The sequence below is a fragment of the Scatophagus argus genome, chromosome 14 (genome assembly GCF_020382885.2).
Source record: "Scatophagus argus isolate fScaArg1 chromosome 14, fScaArg1.pri, whole genome shotgun sequence".
In the NCBI taxonomy this organism is placed as follows: domain Eukaryota; kingdom Metazoa; phylum Chordata; class Actinopteri; family Scatophagidae; genus Scatophagus; species Scatophagus argus.
Genome location: NC_058506.1, coordinates 22199510 through 22225519, shown reverse-complemented (window position 1 = coordinate 22225519; position 26010 = coordinate 22199510). Strand labels below are relative to the sequence as shown.

General features: G+C 47.5%; 10 non-coding genes across 10 annotated transcripts; 3 read left to right on the top strand and 7 right to left on the bottom strand.

Annotated features, from left to right (window-relative positions):
• Positions 1-7232: 7232 nt before the first annotated feature.
• On the bottom strand, positions 7233-7321 carry trnay-gua. The gene is given in 2 exon segments: positions 7233-7268; positions 7285-7321. It is a non-coding gene; the product is annotated as a tRNA-Tyr (tRNA).
• Positions 7322-7571: 250 nt separating this feature from the next.
• trnas-gcu lies at positions 7572-7653 on the bottom strand. Its single transcript has one exon. It is a non-coding gene; the product is annotated as a tRNA-Ser (tRNA).
• A 124-nt stretch (positions 7654-7777) lies between these two features.
• Positions 7778-7850, top strand: trnaa-agc. The gene has a single exon. It is a non-coding gene; the product is annotated as a tRNA-Ala (tRNA).
• A 281-nt stretch (positions 7851-8131) lies between these two features.
• Positions 8132-8220, bottom strand: trnay-gua. The gene is given in 2 exon segments: positions 8132-8167; positions 8184-8220. It is a non-coding gene; the product is annotated as a tRNA-Tyr (tRNA).
• Positions 8221-8437: 217 nt separating this feature from the next.
• Positions 8438-8510, top strand: trnaa-agc. Its single transcript has one exon. It is a non-coding gene; the product is annotated as a tRNA-Ala (tRNA).
• A 303-nt stretch (positions 8511-8813) lies between these two features.
• On the bottom strand, positions 8814-8895 carry trnas-gcu. The gene has a single exon. It is a non-coding gene; the product is annotated as a tRNA-Ser (tRNA).
• A 775-nt stretch (positions 8896-9670) lies between these two features.
• On the bottom strand, positions 9671-9759 carry trnay-gua. Its single transcript is given in 2 exon segments — positions 9671-9706; positions 9723-9759. It is a non-coding gene; the product is annotated as a tRNA-Tyr (tRNA).
• Positions 9760-10201: 442 nt separating this feature from the next.
• On the top strand, positions 10202-10274 carry trnaa-agc. The gene has a single exon. It is a non-coding gene; the product is annotated as a tRNA-Ala (tRNA).
• Positions 10275-24570: 14296 nt separating this feature from the next.
• Positions 24571-24643, bottom strand: trnam-cau. The gene has a single exon. It is a non-coding gene; the product is annotated as a tRNA-Met (tRNA).
• A 1042-nt stretch (positions 24644-25685) lies between these two features.
• Positions 25686-25758, bottom strand: trnav-uac. Its single transcript has one exon. It is a non-coding gene; the product is annotated as a tRNA-Val (tRNA).
• Between the last annotated feature and the right edge of the window lie 252 nt (positions 25759-26010).

The following is a 26010-nucleotide window of genomic DNA, read 5'->3' as shown; positions in this document are numbered from 1 at the left end:
CTGAGCTCTTAATGAGTCCTCTTACAGTAAACCACCACGTCGTCCTGGTCCGTCTCTCCTCTCCTCTCCTCCCTCCTCCGTCTCTCCTCTCCTCCTCCGTCTCTCCTCTCCTCTCCTCCCTCCTCCGTCTCTCCTCTCCTCCTCCGTCTCTCCTCTCCTCCCTCCTCCGTCTCTCCTCTCCTCCTCCGTCTCTCCTCCTCCGTCTCTCCTCTCCTCTCTCCTCCGTCTCTCCTCTCCTCCCTCCTCCGTCTCTCCTCTCCTCTCTCCTCCGTCTCTCCTCTCCTCCTCCGTCTCTCCTCCCTCCTCCGTCTCTCCTCTCCTCCGTCTCTCCTCTCCTCTCCTCTCTCCTCCTTCTCTCCTCTCCTCCCTCCTCCGTCTCTCCTCTCCTCTCTCCTCCGTCTCTCCTCTCCTCCTCCGTCTCTCCTCTCCTCCTCCGTCTCTCCTCTCCTCCCTCCTCCGTCTCTCCTCTCCTCCTCCGTCTCTCCTCTCCTCCGTCTCTCCTCTCCTCTCCTCTCTCCTCCGTCTCTCCTCTCCTCTCCTCCCTCCTCCGTCTCTCCTCTCCTGGACGTCCATTCTTCTCAGGACTTTCTGACGTAAACCACGTTGTGCAGTTGCTGTGATCACCTGATTCTGCCACAGAGGTACATTAAAGCCTTTCTGCTCCTGGATGAGACTGGACCAGGATGTCAGGTCCACGTAGTGAATGTCCAGGCCAAAGAACTTCCTTCCTCTCTGCAGTTTAAAAAAGCTGCTGCTTCTGCTTCAAGAAGCTGATATGAAAATGTGAGCGGGTCTTCTCTCAGAGTGTGAGACATCAAATGGGTCTCTGTTCATCGCCTGACTTTTAGAGAAACACTTCGACGTGAAACACACACACACACACACACACACACACACACACACACGTGGACTCGTGCTTTCAGTCAACACTCTCACCACTGTGTGTTTCAGGGCAGCTCCTGGACGGCACCGGAGGTGTTTCATCACTGTCAGGGCCGGTTTGAAAACGTCCTCTGTCGGGCCCACACTGGCTGGAGACACAGGCTGCTTAAAAAGAGACCTGAGGACATGCTGAAAGAAACCCTTGGTTTGTCAATGGGCCCTTCAGCGGGAGGGAGAGGAAAAGATGGAGGGAAGGTCCGTCGTGTGTGTAAACAGAGAGAGAAGTCAGCAAATCACGCTGATGGCACCTCTCAGGCCGAAGCCTGCAGAATCCAAAGTCTTCGTTGTCTTTGTCTCGTGTGTACAGCGAAACTGGTCACATTCACTCGCCATAAAAACACTCACACGGGATGTTCAAGAAGAGAAGATAAAAAGGTCACACACACACACACACACACACACAGAGAGAGAGTCGAGAGTCACCGCCGCCATCTTAATTCACCCCCGGGAACAAGCAGCATCTTTATGTTCTGCTGCTCCAGTGTGCGTGTGTGTGGTTCTGTGCAGGTCTGTCCTCCGTCTCAGGCCGTCCTGAGTGTGTCTCTGAGCCAGCAGACGCTCGAGCAGCAGACAGAGCACCGAAAATGCGAACGTGCTGCAGTCTCTGACAATAGAAGCGTCCATGTTGGGGAATGTTGGCTTGACTCTGACTTTAACGTGGATGCTAACCGTGTTGAGCTCTTCACGGTGAGGATTTGCTTTTGCCAGTCCTCAGGTCTTCAGCTGAGATAAGAATTACGATCAGGGTGCGTCTCTGCATTATAACCTGATGTTTTAGTGACCCCCGCCGACCCCTCGTCCAGCCACCAACCCGCAACCGCACACGCTCAGATCTGTGTGTGGTGCTGCTGCGTCAGCACGGCCCGTATGGCGTCCTGCATACCGTTGGTTCAGACCACAAAACACACACTCTTCAATGGCTGCCCTTTAATCGGACTACCATCACACACACCCACAGTCCTCCGGGCCCGAGCCTTTCATGATCAAAACAGCCTCTGAACGCCGCGAGCAGAAGAGGCTGCTGGGGGAAGAGCAGCTCTGAAGTCGTGTTTTCACTGTCCTGTTTGGTCCAGCAGTCTAACCAGCACAAACATTTGCCTCTCTGTGCTTCTCTGGGTTTGAGTTTGGCGTTAAACCCGATCGGCAGCCTGCACAGATCGCAGCTGTTTGGTGTTACTGAGCCCCAAAGCTCCTAAAGGTCAGCACATTTCAGATGGTGTCAGCCACAGATCTGACATTCTCACTCAGCTCATTTGTGCCAAAAACTTCGCAGACTTAAAGGTACGAGTTGGTGGAAAAAAGCCAAGACAAGCAGAAGCGAGGAGGAAGACCGGCTTGTTAACAACGCAGGTTTCAAACTGAGGAAAACGTGTTCAGCGCGTCCATCAGGCCTCAAGGCTACGAGCAAATGGCCAGAAAACAAAGCTAAATCTGATTTGTCTAGGTGGAAATGTTCCAGTGAATCTGTGATGGTTTGTGATGCCACCACCAGACGACTTCAGGAACTTAACTCTCACTTTGTTTTATTCAGGCAGGAAAGCTGCAACGAGAACGCAGAGAGGAAAGAAGAGTTAAAAGCATTTCTGTGCCTCCTGTTAGCCTCGTGTGCCACAAACCTGCTAACCTGCTAACACACACAAACAGACTGAGTCAAAGCAGAAGTGACACTCAGCACATGAACCAGCAGCTGGGACTTTGACCCTCAGCTGAAAGAGGATCGATCGATCGGTCAGCTTGTCTGTCTGTCTGTCTGTCTGTCTGTCTGTCTGTCTAAACGGTGGGGGTGGTGGTAAGAAGGAGGGACTGGAAACCCTGGAGGTGCAGCAGAGGGAGCGATGAGGGGGAGGATGTCTGGGTCTAATTTATGGTCCTAATAAATCCCCTCTCTTTACCCTCTAACCCCTGAACCAGCCAGGCAGCTCCCTAAAATCTTAATCACTCCCCTGCCGGCCCCCGTCTGCATCCTCACGGGGCGAGAGAGAAAGGAAAGAGGGCGAACAGTGGCCATATTATTCTGCTGTAAAACCAAACGGCGTCCCTGTAATCACCTGACTGCCCCATCAGCCAGTCAGCCAGTGAAACAGTCGGGCATTCAGTGGGCTGAATGGCTCACAGGCTGGCTGGATGACTTATAGAGGCCCTTCTAGCTTCAACACACACACACACACACACACACACACACACACACACGTCCATTCCTGCCAATCCTGATAGCATAAATGCTTTTTTTTTTTTTTTTTAAGTTTTACCAACAGTAAAAAGAGTTGCCACACTTGGAGGACGTCTGCCCAACTGGGCAACTTTGTCCCCTCAGTCAAAAAAGGATGTCCTCCAGTCAGTCTTCCCCTCGTCTTCTCCACTTACTGCAGACCTGCCTGTCAGACTCCACCTGGTGAACACACCGGACGACTGCGACTCGTCGAGAGGACGAAGTGATGCGTCGTGCAGACTTCCTCAGTCATTTCTGCTGTCGGGGAGCTCCAGTCAAACAGCAGCACTGAATCTGAATGGAGGGAAGCTTCAAATGCATGAAGGTGTGAATCACACAGCAGATGTGGGGAAAGTTAACAGCAGCTTTTTAATAATATGTTGCCCACACTTTAAAATGGAAGATTTATGTCATCTAAACTCTGCAGGGCAGTGGGACAATGTCCACGTGAGCGTCCCTTCAGATGTTCTGTTAGTCATTTGCAGCCTTTAGTGTGACAAGCTTTTACATTTAGACGAGAGCTCAAGACGTGTATCGCTCTGCCTTTTGATTGGTGTGTGTTTGTCCCGGGTTGTTTTTAATCACCAAAATAAGTTCAGGGCTTGTTTCATCAGGAGAGTCTGAGCTGAACGAGAGCACAAGGACACGAGTCTCCGTCTGCTGTCTCTGGACTTACCTGCCACCTTCAGCACGACGTGATTCAAACCATAATGCAGGCCTTGTGTTTCTGTTGCTGCTGCCATCTGCTTAACGTCACATTTTGCTGACTTTTTATCGGACTGACTGCAGCACTGAGTGACCAGCCGGCGTCCTGGATCCTGCTCGTCTGGCGGCCGAGCTGGCCAACCCGTCTGGTTTGCTGTCACTTTGGCGGACGAGCTGGACTCTGTGACTGACCGGGTTGTTTCCTGGCTGGCAGAGGGACCGTGTCAGGGTAGATTTATGTTGCCTGGCCCTGGTGATAACTCATGTCAGACGCACTCGGCTCCCCACAGCGGAGCAGTAAAACCGCTCGCTGTGCTCGCCTGTTTTCTCCCTGACTCAGTGAAAACCTTCAGTCGACTGCGGAGGCTTTGTTGATGTTTGCCTTTTCATTTTTGGCCTCCTGTAGATGCTCTTAGCCACAGCGAGCGAACACAGCGTTACAGTAAGCTCCACATTCCTCAAGGCTGGCATCGCGACAGAGTTGAACCAGTCAGCACGTGGCGATCGTCCTCGTTGTTGATGACGCGGTTTTAAAGATACGATTCATCCAGCAGGTCGTGCGAGTCGCAGGGTGAGTTCGGCCAAACGGCGTCATGGTTTCTCGTGACAGCTTCAAATATCTTGTGACATCACTCAGACGAAGATGTTTAAATGATCTAAACTCGAGGCCACGTTGCCAGTTAATAACTGCCCGTTTCACCCCCCCCAGGACAACCCAAAACCACCAAATGTGGCAACACTGACCCGAGATAGAATCATTTTAGTTAGAGCAGTCGATCGGCTAACGCAATCATCTTTAAGTGCAGGACTTGGACACTTGAGGACGAGGTTAAAGTTTAGGTAACAAGCACTCTGGTTAGTGTGAAGATATGATGGTGATTTTGGTTAAATGTTTAAAAAAAGAAACGCTCTGCTTCAAGTTGCTTTTGGTCGTTTTCAGTGTGAAACCAAACCTGAGTGTCCAAACTCAACCACAGAACTTTGATGCTTTAGCCGCCACAGCTGATTTAGAAAGAGAAATTAAACACATTTTCGGTCCATTTCAGTATGATAAGCTCGGGATCAACCCTTGATTCCACTCAAATTATTTCCTTCAGACAAAAATGAATCGTGCAAAATGTCCAGTAGGCTGAGTCGTGTTATCCTGGAAATCACCAAAACAATCTTATTTCTCTACTTTTGTGTGTTATTAAAAGTCCCGCTTCAGCAGGTTTCAGCCCTCGACGTTCAAGGACAAAAACACAAAGGATGCCTTTTAAGAGTGTGGTGTCTTAGAGACACTCGGTGGAGAGGAAACTGCAGCTGTAAAGACAGAAGAGGAACCCAGAGGTCTCATAAATCACTTTTTAAAAATGCAGCACTCACACCCGCTTTCAACAACAATGACAACCGCTTCCTTCAAGGAAACCACATGCGCCAAATAACAAGCCAGAAGAAGAATTCCTTTAAAAAGAAAACAGTCGGATGTTTGTCTCATCTGCCAGATCGTCCACAGAGGACGGAGCAACCACCACAGTCAGGGTTGGAGGTTTGATACCTCGACGTGTCAGGCGTCTTTCAACAGGCGTAAATTATTCTGGGTTTAAAAAAAGCAGTGCGTTCATGTTTACAGGAAGGTTTGATTCTCTCTGGCTGTCTCTTCCTGTCATCTTTAATTGCTGTAATGTGCTTACAGAGCTCATCAGCGGTTTGGTTTGGTGTGGTCTCGCCAAATGTTTTAAAACTGCACATATTTTACATTACAGCATGAAACAGACGCTTTCATCACGGGAGAAACAGCTTGCAGGATCAGCCAGTCACATCATCACGGCTCAGAGACAGTTTCAAAACACGCTAAATTCTTGTATGTATGCACTAATTATTGTCTGACTTAATCATGGACTCTCCTCTTAATAAGCTGCGTTCAGTAACGTTACGTCTCTGCCAGCAAAGTTAAAGAAATCAGTTTAAACCAATTTATGAACCAAATTTGTCTACAATCCAATTAACGTCAGACAACAACCAGCAAACGCATCAAATTTAATTGGATTCTCACCATAAAAAAGTTTTTGCTAAAAAACATTTTTCCTAAATGTGATGAAACACTAAATTCAGGATTAGTTTTATGCTTGAACAGGCGTCCGTGTGAATGCGCTGTTGCTACAGCAAGCTGGAAAAACTCTCCAAATGAAGTGCATTTCTGCACCGAGGCTGCAGGAAGCATAAGGTTGTGGATCCGGCTAAAAAACCACCACGGCTTCCTTTAATAATGTACAAAAGTGTGATTTGAAAACAACAGGTTGTCGGGCTTTTACAGAGTCATTACTCAGCTGATGTGAACGATTACTCGTCCGCTGCAGCCGAGCAGGCCTGTAATTGTTCGTGCATGGAGCCCTGAGGATGTGACTGATTGGATGTCATTAAGTTCAACGTGCGTCAACAGACGTGAAGGCTTTTACAGTCAAACTCCGTCACCCTCCACCCTCCACCCTCCACTTTCTCCTCAGATGGCAGCTAATGAACCAGAAGGTCCGGGTGGCAATTTAGGCCTCTGAAGTTTTTGAACGCTTCCCACTGCAGGACACAACACGCACATCCAGTACACGTTTAAATGAAGACTTTCTTTTACCTGTAAGCCTTTGTGGTTTTTGTGACAACTTCCTGAAGCAAATTCGCCTTTTTTTTTTTTTTTAAACATTTTTTTAGACTGTTTGGCTCCACATGAAGGCTGGAGAAACAAAGAATATGATGGGATGTACAGTACTGGTACTTGTACTTACATGTAATGAGTTACATTCCACCACTGTGCTTTAATTAGTTCTCTCCTTCAAAGTCAGAGCATCTTTGATTCCTCACGAGAGGAATTTGTTGATAATGTTTGGAGGACCCAGTGAAATTAACTCCAGACAGGAGGTGTCGAGTTCATGGAAACTTGTGTGAGCGTTTCAGAGCTGGGAATTAAAATAAATGTTCAAAGACAACTGACTTCTGCAGGATTTTATAACGCTGTGATTTCATGAGATTGTTTTTATGGGTGAACTTTACAGCCAGAACAGAACACAACAAAGAGTGAAGGGTGTTGCTGAACCAACAAAACAGAGCAAATCTTTTGTGTCTGTAAGCTGCATTGCCGTCTGGAAGCTCCTTTTGAATAACAGGATTCGCCAGCTCTTAAATTTGTTACAAGATGAAGAGTCTGCAGCCACACGAGCAGCTCAGTGAGGCTGCATGTCAGCACAGCAGTGCTTTGAGCGCACAGTGACAGTGCTGACATGCTGATGTGCAGGTCCAAACATGTGCGTCATGTCAACTTTAACTCTTAAAAGTTTACAACCTGACAAAAGTGTCTACATTACCATTTTAAATGCACACATTTTGAACAACAACAAAAAGCACGTCCTTCGAGCCGGAGTTGAACCAGCGACCTAAGGATAGCCGTTACTGCTCACCTACAGTCCTCCGCTCTACCAACTGAGCTATCGAAGGGTGCAGCCTTACTGTCACTGCAGAGACTCACGTGGACGTGAACACGAGAAGCCATGAAAAAGATTGCTTTGAAATCTTCACAGTCTAAACAGACACCAAAAGGCAGCAGCCCTCACATGGGAGACACCTGAATGACAAACACAGCAGCAAGTATTTGCTTCAAATCAGATGGCAAGTGTAGCATGAATTTTGGCAAAAGCATCATAGCTCTTTGGTATGCATATGTGGCTTGGGAGAGATAACTCTGTCACGACGAGGATGGGATTCGAACCCACGCGTGCAGAGCACAATGGATTAGCAGTCCATCGCCTTAACCACTCGGCCACCTCGTCTTGGTGGTGAGAATTGCAGGTGATCAACCAGGGTGGCTTCATATCAGTCAGACAAACTTACACTTCACTCAGCGGTTGCACTTAACTCAGCCGTTCTCACAATCCAAATGTGCAAGTAATGCAAGGGGAATTAGCTCAAATGGTAGAGCGCTCGCTTAGCATGCGAGAGGTAGCGGGATCGATGCCCGCATTCTCCAGTGGAGTTTGTTTTCTTCAGTTCTGCTGAGCAGGTAAAAATTTGAAAACTGAGACATAAAATGTCTTTGGAGAATCTCAGCTACCAGCTCCCTGTGGAGTTGAGTAAGGGCGATTAGACTTGGTTGTCGACTCTTGAAGATGATTCAGCTCTCATCCAAGAGGTCTGTGTAGATTCTCAGTCAAGCAGGTCATCTTGTGTCGAAGAGCTTAAGAGCTTGTGGGGATCAAATCAATAGATTTGCCTTTGTGAAGTCTAACAATAACGTCAACAAAAAGCACATCCTTCGAGCCGGAGTTGAACCAGCGACCTAAGGATAGCCGTCACTGCTCACCTACAGTCCTCCGCTCTACCAACTGAGCTATCGAAGGGTGCGGTTTCGTGAGCATTGCAGAGACTCACATGGACGTGGACACGGACGTATGCAGAGCATAATGGATTGGCAGTCCATCACCACCTCGTCTTGGTGGTGATGGACTGCAGGTGATCAACCAGGGTGGTTTCATATCAGTCAGACAAACTTACACTTCACTCAGCAGTTGCACTTAACTCAGCCGTTCTTAGAATCCAAATGGGCAAGTAACACAAGGGGAATTAGCTCAAATGGTAGAGCGCTCGCTTAGCATGCGAGAGGTAGCGGGATCGATGCCCGCATTCTCCAGTGGGGTTTGTTTTCTTCAGTTCTCCTGAGCAGGTAAAAATTTGAAAACTGAAATATAAAATGTCTTTGGAGAATCTCAGCTACCAGAGACTCACATGGACGTGAACACGAGAAGCCATGAAAAAGATTGCTTTGAAATCTTCACAGTCTGAACAGACACCAAAAGGCAGCAGCCCTCACATGGGAGACACCTGAATGACAAACACAGCAGCAAGTATTTGCTTCAAACCAAACGGCAAGTGCAGCGTGAATTTTGACAGAAACATCAGCCATACACATGGCTGAGGAAAGATAACTCTGTTGCGACGAGGATGGGATTCGAACCCACGCGTGCAGAGCACAATGGATTAGCAGTCCATCGCCTTAACCACTCGGCCACCTCGTCTTGGTGGTGAGGATGGCAGGTGATCAACCAGGGTGGCTTCATATCAGTCAGACAAACTTACACTTCACTCAGCGGTTGCACTTAACTCAGCCGTTCTCACAATCCAAATGGACAAGTAATGTAAGGGGAATTAGCTCAAATGGTAGAGCGCTAGCTTAGTATGCGAGAGGTAGCGGGATCGATGCCCGCATTCTCCAAAGGTGTTTGCTTTTGAGCTAAGTGTGGAAGATCCTTCAGTCTCCTGAGAAGGGACGCAGGACAGCGTTGCAGATTGGGGACAAGTGGTGTCAACCTTATTCCTGCTGCTGTTAGACTGCATGATTCTATGGTCTAGTCCTCTTTCTTCCCTGAGGACTTGTATATAGCTTTATAGTGTACTGTTTTTACTTTCCTTGTAAATTGCTAGTTTATTTTACCTCTACATTCTTTTGTAACTGTTTTTGCACACTCTTTGCTTTTTGCACTCCTCTTCTGTCCTTGTGAGCTGCCACAACAAGTGAAATTCTCCACTGCGGGATCAATAAAGTTCATCTTATCTTATCTTATCTTATAATACACTATGTAAGTAAAACTATCTACTTCAAGTCATTTCAGAACACCTACGCACGACGGTCACAAGCGCCTCATGCTTAAGTGGTATATGTGCCAATGTTGACAGCGGTCACACAGTGTAGCACCGGATGTGGACACGCTTTTGGTGTCAAAATAAATAAAGTAATGAAATCAGCTGCTTTTGCCTTTGTCCAGTCTAACAATAACAACAACAAAAAGCACATCCTTCGAGCCGGAGTTGAACCAGCGACCTAAGGATAGCCGTTACTGCTCACCTACAGTCCTCCGCTCTACCAACTGAGCTATCGAAGGGTGCAGCCTTACTGTCATTGCAGAGACTCACATGGACGTGAACACGAGAAGCCGTGAAAAAGATTGCTTTGAAATCTTCACAGTCTGAACAGACACCAAAAGGCAGCAGCCCTCACATGGGAGACACCTGAATGACAAACACAGCAGCAAGTATTTGCTTCAAATCAGATGGCAAGTGCAGCGTGAATTTTGGAAAGAGCATCATAGCTCTTTGGTATGCAGGTGTGGCTTGGGAGAGATAACTCTGTGGCGACAAGGATGGGATTCGAACCCATGCGTGCAAAACACAATGGATTAGCAGTCCATCACCACCTCGTCTTGGCAGTGAGGATTGCAGGTGATCAACCAGGGTGGTTTCATATCAGTCAGACAAACTTACACTTCACTCAGCAGTTGCACTTAACTCAGCCGTTCTCACAATCCAAATGTGCAAGTAATGCAAGGGGAATTAGCTCAAATGGTAGAGCGCTCGCTTAGCATGCGAGAGGTAGCGGGATCGATGCCCGCATTCTCCAGTGGAGTTTGTTTTCTTCAGTTCTACTGAGCAGGTGAAGGTTTCAAAAATACTTTGCATGTGAAATACAGTATGTGATTATAGTATCAGGTAATTGAACACTCAGTACAGACAAGAGTTCTTGTTAAGCCTGGAAGTTAAATCAAAGTGTCAAATGAGGTGAATGCTGTGGCAAATGTTATTGGAGTTATGAGTGAAATGCCCATTTTAGCCCCTGGGAGTCTCTGTGGGCATGTGAAGCACATGGAAAAATAAGAAAGAATGTACAGTAAAAACAAAGAAGAAGAGTAAGGCTGTCATCGCTCGCTATTCATCCTTCATCAGTGAAATATGTAATTATCAGTCCGGAAGAGCAGCCCTCCTCCTCCTGTTTATATTCCTTTCTTTCCTCTGTGAATGTGTGTGTGTTTGTTTTCTCAGCCGCCTCAAAATCTCACACACACACACACACTTCATGAACAGAAACTTCTAATCCTCTGCTAAGCTTCAGTGTGTTGTCAAAGGGACTTTTTTGTTAAAAGCATTTAGAAATCGTACAGTCGCAGCCTTTTTATTTTCCCTCCCACATTTGACAACAATCTCTCGTAATTATGGAAACAGACTAAGTGAGATTTTAAGATCTTGAACTGTGGGAGGCCTCACGACGTAACGTATTTCACTTTCCTGATGTTCTCAGTGACACGTCTTTTAAACCTGCATTAATGTGTTGTTCCTCTTCCTCATGCATTTAAGATGTCCAGATCACATTTAATGTAATGTAGACCAAATCCTGTTCGCACACTGAAACAAAAGCCCATGTCTTCCACGTCTGACAAAAAGTAGTTTTCCTTCCTTTAACGGGTACATGAAGCCAGTAATGTTAAATGTTGCACATCTGAGAAGGCGATAAACTTGTCAACCAGCTGATCCAAATCCATCAACCTGATGGGAAACTATTCAGAAGCTTGTTTGTCTGCCTCTTTGACGGACAAACAGGTCTAACAGTCCTCCATTGTTGAATGTAAAGGCTTCAAATCAATGAATCAACGTTCTGTTTACATGCCCTCAGTAAGTCAAACATGCTGTGGCAGAGTCTCATGTGGTCCAGGTGATAAGGATGTCCCCGGGGGTCCCATCTCCTGCCGGGAACCAGCAGGACCACTGGGGAAACTGACCCATGAAGAAGAAAAGCTTCTGTGTTGCTCCACGTTCTCTCAACTCTCTCAGACGCATCAAATCATGTTTGAATGTGTGATTCAGTGTGTGGACTCCTGCAGGTCCTGCATGTCTGTATTTCAGGGCACACAGAGACAAGAAGTCCCCCACCCCGTCCCCTCCGTCCCCTCCGTCCTGCAGCTGAGCAGAAGTGGGCAGCTTCTACATTGGAGACCCGAGAGGATCCCAGCAGGAGGTTAATTAAAACAAACTGGCTGTCGTACGCTTTGATGTCGGTGGAACAACTGCAGCCTCCAAGTCTGATGAAGGAAAACAAACGAACACGTCCAGACTGACGCGAACTCTTCCTCACACGCCTTTCAGTTCTGTTCTCCGCTGATGACGCACATGAGAGCCGACAGAGCGAACCAACGCAGCAGAGTTGCACCCTGGGAAAACAAAACGACACTAAAACGTTCCATAAACCCGAAGCAAACTGTGACTCCATCGGCCTTATTATCCTCCTTCAACACTAAACTCTTCATCACAGCAGCATTGAGCTTTCATCCACCCAAACGTGCAGGTTTGTTGCAGAAAGTCAACATGGAAACACTTAAAAGCTGTTATCATTTTCAGCCAGTTTCACAGCAGTTTCACAGCTTTGTTTATAGAGAGACTGAAGACGCAAGGGAATCAAGGACAAGGACAAGACAAGACAATCAGGACAATCAGCTACCTGAGATCACATGACAATACAAAGCTTTCACCAAAAACATGCAGGTATTTTCAAACAGATCTACTTTGACAGGTGTGGCTGATAAAGGCAAGAAGAACCAAACCGGCAGCTTTCAGTTAATTAACATTAGACGTGGACTCATTTTGACAGCATCAGACGCTTGTGACTCTGATCTCTCTGGTATGTCAGCAGTCGTCATGTTTGTATCGGTGATGACAAATCCGAGCTCCTCCCTCAGTTTGTTTGGCTTTGTTCTGCTGTCAACAACAAACCTCCAAGACGAGAAGAGGACCAGCTGCTCTGATCCAAGGACGAGGAGGAGGAGAGGGAGGACTACGAAGAGGAGGAGGACGATGAAGAAAACGACAAGGACAAGGAGGAGGAGGAGGATGATGACTTAACCGACACCTGAACACAAAGTTCGCAGTTCAGATTCTGTTGGTTCAGTCAGTTCAGCCTGCCAATCCAGCAACAGCAGACAGCAGACTCTCCACTGCTGTTCAGCCGCCAGCGCCATAAACGTGGAATATCTTAGCAGTCTGAATTATTTACACCACAAATGCTCTTTGATCACACTTTGATCAAAAGTGTACACTAAATAATCAATAACTACAATAAATGATGGAGCCGCAGCATTGTGAAAAGGCTTTGAGAAGAAACTCTTGTAGGAACCCTCAGCAACATTTGGAGGATTGACGGATGTGAAATACTTTCAGACATTCTGACCTCCAACTCCTCATCCATCCTGTCACGAGCCCAAAGCAAATCCTGATGACGGAGGAACGTGAGCAACAATGTCCCACGTCTTTGTCTCAGGTACCAGCAGCATGTGATCAACGTGCGAACTGTTTCGGTTGGTTTTTGTGAGGCACCTGTCTGTCTCCAGCGCCGTGGGGGTGAGACAGTCTGGCGAGAGGCCCGGCGACCGAGAGGCTCAAACTGTCACCAGCGTCAGGCCACACGGCCGCAGGTCAATCTGCACAGAGACGGACAGGGGGACAAAGACCAGGGTCTCCTCCGGGAGACGTTAATGACCCGGAGACAAAGAGACTCGCCAGTGCTGTCCCACTATTGGACACAGTGATGTGTTTAAATGCTCCTCAGTCAGAGAGAAAAATCAGCTCTAAAACACAGTCAGGCGTTAACTTCCTGTTGTGTTTCTGCACAACATGACAAAATCTAATTCAGTGTATAAGGAAGAGAGTTTCTAACTGAGAGTTTCTAATTTCTGTCCCTTGATGGGCTATTAAATGGTTTGATCAAGTATTCTTCAAAATCAGCCAGTTGCAGGATGAAGAGGAGGTATTTTTACGTTGAATCTCCACCACTTTTGTCAGCCGTAATCCGCCAGCTGTTTGAACAGCTTCCACTTCCTCTTCTGCCGTCAAACTGAAGAAGCTGCACAGTCTTAGTGCGGTGACGGCCTGATGAACGCTGAGGCGACCAAAGAACGAACCTGTCGTGACTCATTCATGTGACATCTGACCCTCACAGCTGAACTGAACACACAGGAAAGTCCCAGCAAAGGCAGAAAGTAGCAGAAAATAACATGAAGCTTGTTTTTTCTTTCTGCTTTATTGCCCACTGCAGCTAAAATTAGAATCTTTCTGGCCAGCGCAGACGTTCATAAAGTCATAACTCACAATAGAAAGGAACATAACAGGTAAGTTCCTTCTCGCTGTGGAAACTCGGGCAGACAGACGCTCTTCTGTCTCAGCCGTGAGGGAGGGAGCTCAGGCGTCACGGAGCACCGAGACGTCCTGACAGGCCGGCTGCCGCGCCGACCAATTAAAAGGTGAGAGGAGAGGAAGAGCAGGAAGTCAGGAGCCGAGCGGCGAGCTGCCTGGCTCCACAAAACACTGGGCCCACTGTGAGGCTCAAACTCACCGCCTCACTCCTGCCTGGTCCTGCTGGAGGACCTTCAAGTCAGGAGAAGATGGAGTGTGGGATTGATTTGCTTAAAATTTCAAAAACAGATTTTTTAGAGTTTGAGCTTGTGAAATGAAAAGGAAAGCTTTCCACTACACAACCCACACTTCGCCAGCACTCAGAGCCCAGCACATAATCGCTGTGTTACATGTGTAAGAAGGCACATTTAACGTGTTCAGAAACACTTTTGTCGGTGGTCACGAACGCACATCCACGAACGAGTGTCCAGACAAACTGACTAATGTTCAGCTGAGGTGTTCAGTATTTATTGTAAATGTGAAGTTTTGTAGTTTGTGAGCTTTATTCAGGAGAAAAGAGGGATGAGAGATTCCTCTCGTTAGCAACATGATAGATAGATAGATAGACAGTCAGACAGACAGACAGTCAGACGGATAGATAGACAGACAGACAGTCAGACAGATAGACAGTCAGACAGATAGATAGACAGACAGACAGACAGACAGACAGTCAGACAGATAGATAGACAGACAGACAGACAGACAGACAGACAGACAGACAGTCAGACAGACAGATAGACAGTCAGACAGACAGACAGTCAGACAGACAGATAGACAGACAGACAGACAGTCAGACAGATAGATAGACAGACAGTGTCAGGTCTTGTGTTTAAGTTATGTTTTGCCTTTTGATTTTTGATCCATGTGTCATGTTTCCTGTGTGTCTTGTGTTTCCATGTGTTATATTCCAGGTTTTTGTCATGTCCTGTTTTATTTTGAAAGTGTCACTTCCCCTGTGTGTCTTTGTTTCATGTAGCTTTGCTTTTGTTTATCCTGATGGCTTTCTCCCTCCCAATGTGTTTCACCTGTGTCTCGTTGTCTTGTCTGTTCAGTCCTCGTCTTCCCACTCACTCTTTGTTGAATCGGTATTTCATGTCTTGCTTTGCCACAGTTTTTTGTTGATCCCCTTCCACAGAAAGTGTGAGCCTTTTTGAGTTAAGATTAAATTAAAGAATACTGTTTTGGACCTCTGCGTCGTCTCCCTCCCTTTTGACAGATAGATAGATGACTTTATTCATCATCAGTAGGGTATGTTTGATACAATAAAAAACAATAAAAAACACAATAACATGAAATTGTATTGTCAGAGTGGAGTGATTCCACATGTCAGACTCTGAAAAGTGAAACAGCTTTTCATTCAGACTGGAGCTGAGAGCTCGTTAAGCAGCTGATGATGGAGTCACAGTCTCTCACTTTTGGGGTAACGTCTTCATCCTGTGACGACCTGTTGTGTCGTCGGTCTCGTCCGTGATCCCCTCTTGTTGGGGTCATGGCGCAGCACTAGTTGTGGTTTGGGGGACTCAGATGGTCTGCTGTTTGGCCAAATGCTAACAGGGATACTTCACTACTCCAAACGGAGAGGATGACATTTTTTGATAATATCAGTTATAAATCTGGATTTTTATCACCCCAGTACATTTAGCATCAATTTCTGTTTCAGTCTGCAGGTCAACCACACCTCTAAACTGCTGTGTTTGCTTGAAAAGATTATTTTTCATTCTGAGGCTGAAGGGAGTCTGTCTAAATGCTGAGCAGACCTTCCTGCCACAGCAAAGCCACTCTGACATATAGACATATAGTGATAAAATATTATAAGAAACAATCTGAATGCATAGCTGTCAGCTGTCAGCTGTCAGATACATCTAAACTGCTGTGCTAATTTTATATTCTATATAGAAGATTTTTATCAGCATAAGTACATTGCTGTGCATGTAAAGATAAAATGAACAAACTACCTGTTGTCAACACAGATCATAAGTTGAGTGCAGCTGGATTATACTGTAGGAATTTATTATAGCAATAAAGGGATTTATTCTATTCTCGAGTACTTGAGAAGGTGCTGTGAGGTCTGGCAGGTCCAGCTGTCCTCTCAGTGTTGACAGTTTTGGTTCTTCAGAGAGGGGAGACAGCAGAGAGGCTCATGGCCATCGTTTGATGAGGCCAGATGAGACCTTCAGCCACATTCCTGGTTAGTCTCCTGGGCTGCAGCTCGCCACATTACTGCCTGCTGTCCAAACAAACAAGGCCAGTCCCAGAGGACCTCCTGAGCCGAGTCGTGCCAAGGCAGGCCGGGACAAACCGCCCGCCTCTGACAGGCCTAAAATATAGAGTCTCCATTTTTATCTCCAGGAACAAGAATTTTTTCAGTTAGTCACAAACAAAGCTGTTGTGTTACAAGCTGTTGTTGTCACTTTGGACGTCCAGATGTCACCAGCCTATTGAAATGTGTGTGTGCTGCTGGAAAATGTGCATTTTAAATGTCACCAGTCTGTCCTGGAGTCTTGTGTTTGTATTGAAGGATTTACACTGCGGAGGTGTAGGCTAACTAAGCTAGACTTTCCTAAAAATCTCCCACAAACAGCTATTGGATTAACGACTGTAACCAAAGCTGCAATGTCTGCGATTTGTCCACATTGGTGGCTGAGTTAGATGGAGATGTAACAAGAGCAGCGACGTTTAAAGAGTTTAAGAGGTTGTTTTTTGAGTGTACTTCCCTGAACCAAAATGCAACCAAAAAAAGGACAAGAGAAAAATGTAAACGGTGGACTAAACAGTGTCTTACACAGGCGTTTGTTAGCATGTCTGGCTAACTAGCTTAGAGACGTAACTCCAAGGCCAAGGAGGACATCATTCGCTAGCTGCTGTTTGTGGACTTACAGGTTTACAACTAGTAAACAACTAACTAGTGCTTAAACTGTTCAGATAGATAGATACTTTATTGATCCTCAGGGAAATTCAATGAAGAAGGCCTCACTAGCCTAACTAGCTAGGTTAGGTAGGAACGATTTCCTGTATGGTTCCTCAGAGCAGCGGGGTTGAATGAGTCTGTTGCCGAAGCTGCTCGTCCAGTGATTGGTGGTGGCTGAGAGGGACTGTCCATGGTGGCCGGCAGGTTTTCCCAGCATCCTCTCCTCCAGCACCTCCTCCAGGGCGACAAGTTTACAGCCAACAACAGCCTCTGCCTTCCATACAGCAGATAACTTGTATGTGGTATCAGCCTGTTTGTATGTGTGCAGTTCAGACCGGCCTGGCTCATGCACATCCTGCCTCCCTCAGTCTCTGCTCCATTTGAATCTCAAATGTAAACAATGAATTTTACATGTCAAACAAATTATGGTTTTTACATGAAACCAGACACAAAACAGATGCTTCAGTGAACAGACATGCAAAAACATAAAACAAGGACGAAAACGGCATGTGTGTGTGTGTGTGTGTGTGTGTGTGTGTGTGTTGCACTGTCCTGGTTCCAGTCCAAGTGGGGACTTTCATTGCGTGTCCTGTGTCCCCTCCTTCTCAGCCAACATTTAAAGTCTGTTTTCATTGTCAACAGTTTAACAAGTCAAGACCAAAAAATGCAAAAGAGTCTTAATTTATATTTTATTGCTTTTTTATGCTGATTTAAAGGCTATTCTTTTCACTGGTTGGATAATTCCAAAAGATGTGAGTTGTGTTCGTAGAGTGTGGGAGAAACCGTTAAAGATTCCCCTGCAGACCAGTTTAATGAAAACACTGTGAGTTATAATTCTGTCCGTGTCACAAACTCACGTTAATGTGTGAACATCTTTGACCCTGAGATTCTAATGTCACACGTTATGCACATCATTCTGCAGGTAACAACAAGCTAAACGTGGTTTTGAGCGTCAGGAGGACGTCCAGCTCCCTGCACAGATCTGAGACACTTCCAGGACGTTACAAAGACTTCCCTTTAGGCCCGTCAGGCTTTTCCTGTAAATCATGAGTGAAAATCGACCACAAATCAGGGATGGATCATCAATCAGTCTGAGGGTTTAACGGATTGTCTTGTATCATATTTGTATCAGATTCTACATTTTATGGAACGGAAAAATCTCTCGGAAAAGACTTTGAATGCAACAATTAATGTGATTGATGATATGATTTATTTTGCCCGTTCAACTCCTTTCCACACCAATGAAGTGGACAAATGCGATCCTCCATTGCTGTGCTTTGGTCTGTAACGTTTTGTGTTCTGTAAGTCCCCATGTTGACTTGGCACCAAATGAACATTAAAACAAACCCAAGTCTTCATGAACCTTTTCCCGAATCACCCTGACACCTGGCAGGCATTTGAAAGCACCAGTTTTGCCTGACAGGACGCCGATTCACAGGATTCCTGTGGTGATGAAGTCCTGTTCGTATTGTGCTTTGTGGCGTTTGAAGCTAAAAGTCTTTATCGTGGTTGTCAAATCTGATTGACATGTAAGCTTTGAAAGAGAATCAGTCAGGATGCCAGACTGTGACTGTGGCGTGTCGGCATGTGTGTGCGTGTCTTTGTGTCGGCGTCTCGGTGACAGACAGAGACGTCAAGTCGTCAAAGAGGACAATGAGTCTGGTCCAGAGCTGAACTCTGGGGGACGGAGACAGACAAAGAGATGGTGTGATAGGTGGAAGGAGGTGACAGAGAGCTAAAGGCCAGTGGGTGAAGCTGTTGGTGTCTCCACCTGCCCCCTCGCTGTCTGAAAAGACAACCAGCTCTGTGAGTAAAGCATTTCTGAGGATGTGATCGGTGAATTTTCTTTCTGGAAACCTTCGGTGGGTTGTTGATAAAGTGTACCTGAATGCACCATGACGGCCCTGCTCCTGTGTCTGTCAGACTCAGGGACGCAGACGGACGGCAGAGGACAGAAACAGTACGGACTGTGTTGGGTACAAACCGCCCACATTTGGCGCCTGACGAATGTTAATGTTGGACTGTTGGCTTTAAGGTGAGTTGATTCAGGAAATGAAGGGAAATAACTGATTCGTTCGTTTGTGTGAAAGTGCTGAGTCGTTGCTGTTTAAGTCAGTGATGCTGCAAGTGTTTTTTGATTTTGTCTGAAGTCTAAAGTCATCAAATTTCTGATGGAAATCTGATGGAAATCCAAGTCAGGTGACTCGAGTCCACATCTCGAGTCATTTGTCTTACGGTGTGAGTGTTCTTCACAATCGCTTGGATTTAAAACTCGTTCATTTCGATCTTGGACTGGATCTTGGACTGGATGCACTTTAGGATTTGGGAGTTAAACATACATACATGTGGCACCAGTATGAGTGATATTTCAGAAAGGTGTTCATACTATCTTCTGTAGCATCTCTTGATTTCTCTCCCACTGACCGGCGATCCTGGGTCCAGTGTCGTGATTGGTCCGGTCCGTGTGCAGCCACGGCGCCACGGGGCGTCTTATTGTTTGTCTGTGGGGGTGTCACTCAAACCCCTCAAAGACGAAAAGGGAGGGAGGAGCCTTAACGTCAGGTCACCCCCCCTCCCCCTCCTGGTCTCTCTGTGTGTCTCTGGCAGGTCTTATCACACGGGGGACCTGCCGGGCAGATTGACAACTCAATGAGCCGACCAGCGGCGGACTTTTGCCAGCAGCATTTCACGGCGTCAGTCTTTGTATGACACCAGCCGGTATCGTCCTGCTGAAACTCCTTTCTTTTCGTTCCCTCCCTGTCTTACTTATGTCCTGTTTCTGTTGTGCCGGTTTGAGATGGTGAAACAGCCTCTAATAGGGACAGGAAGCAGTGGGAGTTTTATAAAGCTGCATCTCCCTCCTTTGCCAGAAGGATTTATTGCCTCTGCTGTACCCCACTGGGATTTGTGGATAAACACTTCCCTGGTAATCATGTACAGTTTCATCTTCATCACAGTTTAATGTGAACCACCCTGTCACGTGTCTGAACGTTCTGTAAGTAAGTAAGTAAACATCACGCAGGCTGTCAAAGTCACAGCTATGGTTAAGAAAAGCCAAATGCAGGCCTGTGAAGGGACTCAAACTTCCACATCCACCACCGGGGCCTCCCCACCTTCACTCTTCATCCAGGGCTGCAGAATCACGCGGTGCCAAACCAGTTCTGCTGGGCTGAAACGAAGGAATGGGCAGAAGGATGGAGGGAAACATGGAGGCAAGGAGAGAGGGAAGGTGGAGGAGAATGAGAGAAGGGAGCAAGTGGGGCGAGGGAAGGAGGAGAGGAGGGAAAGTGGGAGGCACGGGAGGGGAGGGGTACCGTCACGCTTTGGTGCCTTTCAATTGGAGTCTGAACACCGACCACAAAACCCGGCTCGCTCCATATACCTCATCTTTGCATGTGAAAGGACGGCTCCATTGTCCAGGCCTAACTGCATATTTAACCTGTCTGGACTGAAAGAAAGGGGAAATTTCTCCTCCCGTCCCTCCCGTCCCTCCCGTCCCTCCCGTCCCCTCACACCCTCCCTCGTCTTAACAAACCAATTAGCTGGACGTTTCTCCTGCTAAGACGACTTCTTTACACTCGTGCTAAATAGTGAACAAGCAGCTCTCGGATGTTTAATTTTTAGCCGGAGGGAGACGGCCGTCCTCCTCCAGCTTTTTTCTCTTGTGTGTTCTGGATCTGGTCCTCGAGGATCTCCGAGTGCTGTGAAGGAGGATTTAAAGCCCGTGTGTCACTGGGTCCACAGTGCCGAAATAAAACCGGGTGGTTGCCGATCAGCTTCGTATTCAGACACCCAAACTGAGTCCGTTTCATGTGTTGTTCCATGAAACTACTCTTTGTAGAAACGACTCTGGATAGAAACAACGCCATGTTATAATTCTGTTGGAAGGTGGGGCTGCATTCCCAAAACTCTCAGGGGGTTTTATCCGGTGGTGACATGAAGGTGAAGTTCAGCCATTTCTGTACTTCACAGAGAAGTGAAAGCCTGGCGTTGTTTCATCAGAAGAGGTGCATAATGATCCCGAGCGACTGTGCGGTCGTGTCCACGGAGAGTCCGCCGCTCACGCTGAGAGCCCGGCTGGAGATCATCTCTTCTGCCAAAGCCTCCGGCTGTGCTTTGGGTTTAAAAAGGGGGTTTGTTTGGCTCTGAAGTGGCACTGACCAGCACAGTCCAGCTCAAAGCCAAGCAGGCCCTATGTGTGCATGTGTGTGTGTGTGCATGTGTGCGTGTGTGTGTGTGTGTGTGTGTGTGTGTGCATCGTCACACATAAAGCTGCGTCAATACTTAAATAAATGTTTATTGTTTGTCATTGTTGCTTTGTAGCTCAGTCGATCAGATGACCTTCAGGTTGCCAGTTTGTGAAAACATCAGCCTTGACGGTGTGTGTGGGACGTGACTGTCAGTGAAACACCAGCGATGTGAATGTGAACTCCCCTGGTGCTCCGTCATGAATACTGGCTTCCCGAGGAGTCAAGTCGCGGAGCGAGGACGCCGTCTCTGTCCGTGAAGCCGTCAAACATCCAGTCGGCAGCCGAGTCCATCCTCAGCAAGAGCTCCCTCAGCACAATGTCCGACGCCCCGGCGCTCCAGCTCCGAGGCCAGCTGTAGGAGGGTCTCAGCCAGGGGACCGGGGCCCAGGGTGGGTCCACAGGCCTGGTGCTGGGAGGCTGTGACAGGGGCAGCTGAATCCCAGCAGCCCCCATGATGCCTCACTCGTTCTCCTAATTAGATGGTCCAGTTTCATTTGAGTATCGCTGGTCACGTTGGTCTAATATTGGGTTCATATCAGTGTGATGAACACGGTGTGAATGAAAACTGGGTCTACGTGGCCTCCTGGGTCCACTGAGCCACGTGGAGTATCGTAGCGGACGCTTCAGGTGCACCCCAGCAGTGAGGCCGGGGGACACGGGTGGTACTGTGGTCCTCATCATCTTCACTTGACAAATGACATTAAATTACCTTTTGTTGCTGTGGTTAAAAAATGCTGCTTTGTCTTCATTTTGTGTTCATTTGCTTGAGCAGATTCCAACATACCTGGAAAAGTTCTGGTCCTGTTCTGATTCTGATGCTAAGCTGTTTGTGTGTTCTAATGATTTTGGTCCAGAGAATGTGAAAGCTGTGCACATGAATGGTGTCTTTCTCTGCACTTCCTGTGTGAGGACATTTTCTCGCTGATGATCCTGTCAGTGTGAATGGACGGCATCTTAATTAGCGTGGACGCTCGCCCCTCCCTGCTGAAGGCCCCCAGTGTGCAGGCAGATGCAGCTTTAAATGACTTGACATTTTTTGCAGTGTGCAGAAGGTGGCAGGTTGTGATCCTACAACCCTCATCTCATATACATAATCCAGCAGGCAGGCGGGCCCCTGCTCTTGTTGAATGGGTGTGGGTGTGTGTGTGTGTGTGTGTGAGGGGGGGGCTCTCCCTTCCTCTGGGGACGTTTCAGGGCTCTGAAAGAGAACCCTCACCAGCGGGCTCCCGGGGGCCCGTGGGCGCAGTGAGAAAATGAAGACCTCTGCGCCCCTCTAAATCCCCAGGAATTTCTCATTAAGCGAGGGTCCTGGGCTGCCGAGGGCCCTCTGGGCCCTCACCCACCCCCCGTGAGGGGTCTCCCTCTCTGGCAGGGAGAATGGAGACTCTCCACTCCACTTTGTGCCGGCTGCTGGCTACCAGGGCCTGTTATTCACCTTCTCTTTCTCAGCAGCACAAGAGCTTTCTCCCAATCAAGCTTTCAAAGCCCTCGCGACTTCCTCTTCCTTTCATTCTGTTTTTACATAAGTGTGTGTGTGTGGGTGTGTGTGTGTGAGAGAGAGAGAGATGTCTAATAAGACCAAAAGAGAGAAAGGCATAATTGAATTTGACATTTTTTAATGGTATCCTGAGATGTTTTTGTCTGGAGGCGCCTAAGCTGGAATGAAGCGGACTCTCGTTTCAAAGAGTGTTTTTTTCTTCTTTTTCTCACACGTTGTTCATGAGTACAAGTAGGATTAATGAGGATTATGTATATGAGGAGAGGTAATGAGTTTTGATGAGCATAGAGAGGATATTTAGTGGAAGATTTCAAAACATCTCAGCGAGCCATCAGCTGCTCCTGACTTCTGCTGGTTTTGTCCTGAAGTCACTTTATCCTCATATTCTTCAGAGAAAACTTAAACAAGACGCCAAGAAAAGTAGAAAACATCATGACAGTGATGTTTTAGATTTAAAAAATGCACAAAGTGTTTGTGAGGTTGATTTGGTCAGAAAGGGAATCTGCTGCCTCCCCTGTGTGGAGAAGAGCTGCTGCTGCAAGCCAGCGAAACGGTTTCACCTGCTGACGACTCTTAAACAGGTAAGTGGGTCTGTCATGGCAGCAGCCTGCCACTAAAATCAAGTTTTATGTGCATATTTAAATGTCTTTTCTAAAGCATTTGTCTGAATTCTCATATCATACAGTTTTCACTGGTCTTCTGCCATTTTACGTCATCGGTAATATTTCACCTCTTAAAACATTTCATCAGCAGTTTTACCTTCAGTCGTGTCCACATGTGGACCCACGCAGCCTCTCTCACTGCTGAGCTACGTTTTTCATGCATTTTGCTGTGTTTATTGTCATTTATTATATCTATCATTTCCTTGTTGGAGTCCTTCTGGTTTGCTATCAAAAAGAATTAAACTCGATTACATTATTTCATTTTCATAGCAGCTCAAGCCAAAGTAAGTCTGGTGCGTTTGCAGCCTGCTGGACGCTGAAGCTTTTTGTTCGTTGACATCCACAGCAGATGGGAGATGATTCAGCCTGTGTGGGACTTTGACAGGCTCACGCGTCCTCAGCCGAGCGTGGTGTTCAGGTTTGCTCGTATTTCTGTGCTCTGCACCAGCTCCACCGGCCTCCGAGTCCAGCAGCAGAGCGGCTCCAGGTGTGGACGCTGTGGACGGTCGGATGACGGACGTGCAGGGCGACGACCGTGAAGGCCTCAGATCCGACTCCATGAGATGATTCAGCGTGCGGGTTGCTGGTCAGCAGTGACTCAGCTCCAGGTGCTGGTGTTTCCTCTGGTGGCGTGTCCTCGTTCTGTCCTCGCTGTGTGCTGCTGCTTCGGTTCAGGGAAACCACAATTCGTGTAAAATAATAACAGGCTGCAGGACGTATTTATGTCCTGAGTCTCTGGTAGAATTTCTTGACCTGCTGATTTTGGCTGCCTAAATGTTGGTGAGTTCTGCACTAACCAGATGACAGTGTGAGTGTTAACCAGCCCCGACTGCTGCTTTGGCTGAATTCAGCAAGTTATGAGTTTTAGAGGAGAGAGATTTGTCATAATCCCCACTGAGTGTAGTGCTGACAGACACAGCTGAAGCTCGGGAAAACTGGGTTCAAAAACCCCCAAATTCTGTGAGCCAAACAGGAAGTGTGTTGCCACGAATTTCACGGTCATGACGTTCGAGCACAACAGCAGAAACACAGGAAGACCAGCGAACGAGCTTTGGGAGAAGCTCAGAGGGAAGCGAACATGTTGCACATTAAACTCAAACTTTATTTGTTGGGATATTTTTTACATACAAATTCTTCTCTGCGTTTAACCATCACTGACTGAACACACACATGCAGCATGCAGTGAAACACACAGGAGCGGCGGGCTGCCATGTCAGACACCCGAGGAGCAAAGTGGGTGGGTTAAGTGCCTTGCTCAAGGGCACATCGGCCAGCTAACAGAGACGAGGGTGGAGCATTGATTAATCACTCCACCACACCCAGCCCAGTCCGATCACAAGCCCCTTCTCCAACCTCCAGACCACGGCTGCCCCCAAAAGTTCTGCCCCGTGTGAGGCTCGAACTCACGACCTTCAGATTATGAGACTGACGCGCTGCCTACTGCGCCAACGAGGCCCTGACTGCTGGGGGAGGAAAACACTGCTGTTAGCAGCAGTGTGAGAAGGCCTCAGCTCTTTTATGTGAGTAAAACATCAATAAAATAATGGAAAACACACACTGACAAGGTGTTGTTGTTGTTGTTGTTGTCCCCGTACTCTTAAACCAGGGACATTATTTACATATTCTGGTGTGTGAATGAGTCACACTCTGTGGATGTGGTCGAGCCGCCACACGGCAGCATCACATCCACTCGGAGTGTTTGTCTGTGGCTGCTCGCAGGCTGAGGTTGTCACTCTGACATTACAGACTGAAACCACGTGAAAACCACCGACAAACACACGAAACACCATTCAGGAGCTCCAGACGGGCTCGCCATAGCCGTCACGTTGACCTGACGGGGCAACACGCCGAACATTTCGATCGGGTTCGAAGTTACACAGAAAGGGACTTAAGTGCAGCGCTTGAGTGAATGAGCTGAAAGCTTTGGGAAGGCTCCCTGAAGGGTAACAGAAGACGAGGAGAGACGAGGAATGAAACCGAGACACAGAGAAAGAAGTCGATAAAGAGCCAAAGAGCGAGAGTCGTCCCATGTGGGCCGGGACAGCTGACAGCTGGGTTCAGCAGGGGTCAGAGGCCGTGGACTGGCAGCAGTGGGGGAGTGAAGAGGAATCTAAAACAACAGGAAGACACACACACACACACTGACACACACATTTCCGGGAGAGGAGACGAGCGTGGGCCTCCAGGACTGCGTCTCCTGTGACAGACAGTTTACTAAAACTTCAGTTTGCGGCGTGAATGTTTCCGCCCACATATCTGATCCAGGAGCTTTCATTGTGTGTGTGTGTGTGTGTGTGTGTGTCAGTGCCACTACAGGACTAACAGGGTTAAAAGGTTAAAAGCCCTGAAGGATTAATGTAATTCAATAGCATGTGGTCAGTGTGTGTGTGTGTGTGTGTGTGAGGGTCCACACAAGCTCGAAAACTAACGTGGACACGTCTAACTCTCGCGCGTCTCTAACGTGTGCGAGAGCAAAGACTGACGAGTTGCAAAGCGATGGTTCCACTGGGGCTCGAACCCAGGACCTTCTGCGTGTAAAGCAGACGTGATAACCGCTACACTATGGAACCTCACGTGGAGCACCCACACTCACTTTACAAGGGAATAAGAGTGAGTTTGATCGCGTGTAAGAAGAGGGTCACGACACGACATGGACTTGAGTCGTGTTGTGGACACACTGTTACATGCTCGTGCCTCTCAAGTCTGATAGCAGGTGCTGTGCTGCCCTCTAGTGGACATGACTGGCCTCTACAAGGGTCTACACGAGTCATATCAGCATATTGTTATTGAACAGATTGGTCAGTCAACGGTCTTAGAGCAGA